The sequence below is a fragment of the Sorex araneus genome, chromosome X, assembly GCF_027595985.1.
Source record: "Sorex araneus isolate mSorAra2 chromosome X, mSorAra2.pri, whole genome shotgun sequence".
NCBI classification, from domain to species: Eukaryota; Metazoa; Chordata; class Mammalia; order Eulipotyphla; family Soricidae; genus Sorex; species Sorex araneus.
Window position 1 is genome coordinate 96,883,052 of NC_073313.1, and position 6,142 is coordinate 96,889,193.

Sequence of the window (6,142 nt, forward strand, 5' to 3'; positions counted from 1 at the left end):
TATCTATGCCTTCTACATACAAAGTACTCATTTCTCTCTGCCTAATTATCTCTTTCCATGTGCCCCAATGTTATCTTTCTTAATGAAAGATAACAGTTTCAGTTTCTCATTGTAACAATCTTTTCTTTCAACTTAGCTTATGAATGGTTTCAGGGATAAAATGACCTAGTGAATCTGTACAATCTGGAGGTCTGGTAGTAATATACAAAAGAACCAGCAGCTTGGCAGCAGGCTATTGTATTCCATTCCCTAAACCTCTGCATTTCATTTGTAGACTTGACATGTATGTTAATTTAATAAAAGGTCAGGAAATAAAGCTTCAAAATTTAGGTCAATCAACTCCAATTAACTTTCAATAACCAGACACTCCATTCCTCATTATGCTGAATAGTCATCAATATTCTCTGAGGCATTGGCATATTAATTCACTTGACAAGATTTTCTGAATTAGTGTGAATCTATCTCGCAATAGAAAAAAATGAATTAATTATAGTCATTGGTGGTGAAGGGATCATCATCAACAAAAATTAAGGAGTCTCCTCCCTCATTGTTTAAATATTTATATAAGACATGAAGCACATCACAATTTGGAAAGAGTTTTATCGTGGTTTTTGTGTGTGTGTGTCACACCTGGCAATACACAGGGGTTATTCCTGGCTCATACACTCAGGAATTACTCCTGGAAGTGCTCGGGGAACCCTATGGGATGCTGGGAATCAAACCCGGGTCAGCTGTGTGTAAGGCAAATGCTCTACCTGTGGTGCTATTGTTCCAGCCCCAAGAGTCTTATCTTTAATGAAAACATTATTGCTGCTGGAAACTCAAGAGAGGAAGAAACTTGCCTAACTGGAATCAGCTTTTAGTGGATACTGATTTAGAACTAGAATACAGAAAATATAGAGGATGACTATAAGGGATTATCTTGCATTAGCAAATCCATTATCTGCTAGTAACCGGATATAATTCAGAGTAAATAATTTGCTCTTTATATGTAAAATAAAAGGCTTTATCTAGAATACATAATCTCTAAAATCCCTTTTACATATAACATTTTGTGATTGATTCTCTCTTAATCAAAGGAATTATGGATTAGATGAGATTATATATCTATTTGATATACATTATTAAGAACATCAGTATTGGAAAGAACTCTATGATTCATTTTTAATAAGCATGTCACGTTTGAGTTGTGGATATGGTTCAGCAGTTGATGGAGTATATGACATGCTCGTGGAGGACCTAAATCCAATTTGTGGCACTGCAAAAAGAGAAATCATATTTCATTGACCAAAGTACTCAAATAAATTTGCAGCATTATTTTAAACTTAAGGTAGAATAATTAAATATAATAACGCTCATACAGTTTTTAAATATTTTACTTTTATTTGGAGCATCATCGTTAACTGTATAATGACAGCGTTTCATGCGATATGTTAATTGTTCCCACACCATAGATACCACAAAAGTGCTTACTGCCTTCTTTCCTCCAACAATGTCATAAGGACCCCTCCCACAAATCTATCCCCTGCCAGGTAAACCAATTCTGTAAGCCAGTTCTGTTGTTTTTGGTAATTTGTTGCTTCCTTGATTTTTTCTTCATACATAACACATGAATAAGATCATTGTGCATCTGCCCCTCTGCTGATTTCAGTCAGCATGATACCCTCCAATTTTATCTAAATAGCAGCAGGTTGCAGGCTTGCTTATTTACTTATAGCCAAGTAGTATTGCATTGTACATATATATCACTATTTCTTACCCAGACATCCTGCTCTTAGACACTTGTATTGTTTTCAGTTCTGGACTACAGAGTATTGTGCTGCAATGAACATAGGACAAATTTCTTTTTGAAATAATGCTTCTGGGATTTTGTGGTAGATGTCAAGTAGTGTAATTATTAGGATATGGAAGCTCAATTTAGATAATATCTAGTTCTGTGAATCCTTGTGGTCAAGTAAAACAGTAAATAAATTGACTTATGTTATCTCTTTATTACATAAAATAAAATATATACCTTTGTTTTGATAGAAGCATTTTAACACATAATTTAAATTGAAAAATAAATTCACAGAGTGGCCATCACTAATATTACATGATGAGTAATTGTCAAAGAACAGTAACATGTGGTTGATCAGGACTGGATCTCCAGGCATCTCATATATTCCCCCTGAGCTCCACCAAAAGTGATCCCTGAGTACAGAACCAGAAGTAAGTTCTGAGCAGTGCTGGGTGTGGCCCAAACCAAAAGAAAAGTTTTCTATAAAATACATGGATGCTTTCTTATCTGCAATTTAGAAAGTATACATGTAGATGTGGCAATACTATTCTTTATGATAGACTGTACGTTAGTTAACATAAATTAAATGTTTTGACATTTATCCAGTTTATGGAGCCATAATATCCTCAGTAGACAGTCTACATTTGAGTTGACTTCAATCTCAGACTAGGGCAGCCACAGGCAACTCTAATACATTTACTGTAGGCATCCTTGGATTCCAGAAAGGTAATCTCTCTTCCAAGAATCCAGGCAAAGCTTTAAGCATTGATTTTGCTGGTTAAGCTTATGTCATGTGCTCATTCTTTCATCAGTCTTTGTGGCCCGAATAGGGTAGAACTCCTTTTAACCAGGCATTGTCAACAGCCATCTACAGAAAAAGGTTCTGGTATCAGTCTCTCCTAATCACATATACTAAGAATGGCCAGGTTGAGTAATATGGGTAAAGTAGGGTGGAAGAGTACTTCGCCGAAAACTGGGGATGCAACAATGAAAACATTCTTAATTATCTATTACACTCAAAACATATCCACAAAACTTCTTAGGTTATATGACAATGAGGAATTTAATTGAACCGAAGTCTTCATTTTAATCAGAATAGGATAGGTTAAAATTTAATTTAACATAGAAACACCCTTTCCAGCAGGATGGGAAGTTTCAAATTTTAGTATTTCCCTTTTTCCTTGAAATTTTACATTTTTCTCCATTGCTAAATGTTTTCAAGACTTCTTACACGTATGTCAATTGACAATACCCATTAGATATATTTACAAAAAATTTGAGCATTTGTCTTTTTATTTAATTCTCAGAAAAATTTTACTTTTTATTGGAAAGGAATTTTTGGCTAAAGGATACACTGTAGAATACCCACACTGCAAACAAACCTTTTTTCTTTTTTTTTTTTTTTATCCCAGTGTCGTTTGTTGCATGAACCAAATGAAGAAATAAATGATACTTGCTAAGTGCTTATTTTTGCAATGAAAACTTCTCACTATATGGTCATAATTAGTATGACATAATTGAAATATCAACAAAAAAGATAAAATAATGACTGAGCACAGTATTTTTTCCCAGAATTTTTTTATCATCAACATTATGATGTTGTTTAAAGGTAGTATCATCTTTTCAATCAGGCTTAAAATTTCAGTCATAATAATTACTTCCCTTCAGTATGTGGTTTCATAATTCAGTATCACTTTCCAAATTTCATTGTCTGCATCTATGACTATATCTCTTATTTTTGTTTTGTCAGTAGTAACTTACCCTAGAACAAAATTATTTTTTGTTTTATTTATTTGGGGGACCACACCCAGCTATACTCAGGGCTTATTGCTGACTTTGTCTTAGGGATCACTCCCAGTGGGCTCAGAGAACCATATGAGGAGCTTATGATTTGACCTAGGTTGGTCCCAAACAATGCAAGTGCCTGACCTTTCCACACTATCCTACTGACCTGAGATTAGAGATCTTATTTCTGGTTTGAAATATATTCTGAAAATGAAAATCTATTTCTTAGAATTTTATTATTTCTCTTGGTGGCTTATAAAGAGGAATCTTTATTCCTGGTCCTTATAATTAGGTGGCTCATCTCAGTGACATTTAAATCTAGGACTATTGTTAATTTTGTTATTGCATGAAAACTTATAAACTTTATTTTATAAGACCTATGCTTAAGAAAAATTGAACTAGTCACATTTATCACATATTCCCTGTGCTTCCCTGCTTACATTTACTCTTCTCTCCACTTGGTAAGACTTTCACCACCCATTATAGTATATTTAAATCCTCCCTATCTAGATACAGTATAAAATGCAGTCTCTTTGGGGCTGGAGCAATAGCACAGCAGGTAGGGTGTTTGCCTTGCATGTGGCCAACCCAGGTTCAATGTCCAGCATCCCATATGGTCCCCTGAGCACAGCCACGAGTGATTCCTGAGTACAGAGCCAGGAGTAACCTCTGAGCATTGCTGGGTGTGACCTCCCCTCCAAAAAAAGCAAAAAAAAATAAAAATAAATAAAATGAAGCCTCCTTTTAAAAAAAATTTTTTATTGAATCACCATGAGAGAGTTACAAGCTTTCATGTTTGGGTTACAATCTCACAATGATCAAACCATCCCTCCACCAGTGCATATTCATCACCACCAATATCTCGGGTATACCCTCCTTTCCCACCCTCCCCCTGCCTCTAAGGCAGATAATATTCCCCATACTCTTTCTCTACTTTTGGGCATTATAGCTTGCAACACAGACACTGAGAGGTCATCATGTTTGGTCCATTATCTACTTTTGGCATGCATCTCCCATCCCAACCGGTTCCTCTAGCCATCATTTTCTTAGTGATCCCTTCTCTAGTCCATCTAAATGCAGCCTCCTTGAATATAGAAATGAAGAGGAGAACTGGTCCTTACAAGGAAACCTTTCCCTGTAACGGGTGATGGGATAGGTCAGAAAAGAAGCCATTTAGACAGTGATAGAGAGAAGTGGTCACTTTATACTAGGACTGGGTGTTGAAAGGAGGAAAAGTAATGTGCATAATACCCTGTCACTGGCAATATTGTAAACCACTGTGCCCAATAGGGAAAATAAAGAGCAAATAATGTTTGTCAGAAAGTGAGGATGGGGATTGGGAATAAACTTGGGCACTGGTAAAGGGAAGTGGAAAGTGGTGTTGGAATATTGTCCACCATGTGGTTAATCATGAAAAACTTTGTAACTTTATAATTAATTGTGAATTAATTAAAAAATTAAATGCTGCCTCCTAGGGCTGAAGAGATTGTACAGGAGTGAGGCATTTGCCTTCCATTTATCTGATCTGCTTTGATCCCTGTTACTACATATGGTTCTCTGGACCCTGCCAGGTATGATACCTGATCTCAGAGGCAGAAGTTAGCACAGCACAGCCTGTTGTAGCTCCCAAACCATAAATAAATAAATAAATAATTCTGCCTCCACCATGGAGCCATCCATGTCTTATACAATCAGAAGAAAAAATATGGAAATATTTTTCTCTAATTGCCATGACCTTTCCTTATTTTTCAAATAGTTTTTTTTTTATCTTATAATGCTTATAATGTATGAAATCAATTATCCTATGTAAAAAACTAAGGCATGCTGAAGGGCGAGTGCACTCGCGGGCTCTCTGGGTGGCTCTGTCTCACCACCCGCGTTCGGTGCTCTGGAACTGCAGTGTGTGGGCTGGATAGGGACGGCCGTTGACCAAGGACAGGCGAAGAAAGAACGAGGACCAAGCTGGTTGCTGATTAGTTACCGTTTATTCAATCTTCCATCTTTCTCATCTCCTGCACTCCCAGCTCCATCCTGTCTCTGGATCAACTGCCTCTTCTTTCTGGCTTCTCTCATCTCTCCTCCTACTAGTCTCTCCCACCTTGCCCTCTAGGCTACACCAAGCCAGGGAGCAAAATCAACATAAGAAAGCCCTTCCTGAGGATAGGGCATTCCAAAGCTCTTCCTGACTCTTAAGGTTCTTTCTTTTCCTTAGTCCAGACACTTATTAACATCTTAATACTAGTTATTTTTGTATGGACATAGCAAGAGATACATTGAGGTTTGCAAGGCAGCTCTCCTGGCAACACCTTGCCACAGGCTCACACCACAGCACTCAGGCCAGATTAATCATTTCTCACCCTAGCAGGGTCCAAATCTAGTATCACTGTTTGGATCATGACAGCATTTGTCCATGATCAAGCTCTTAACTTATAGTTAAGCATTAGGCACTTTGGCCAGGCCCATCTCGATGCCAGGGTAGCACACAACTCACCGCTTGCCCTGGGTCCTTCTTGTCCCACATCGGGACCGTGCTTTGGGGGTGCTAGGAAGTAAGGGCAGCTGAGGCTTAGGTCAAGAGAA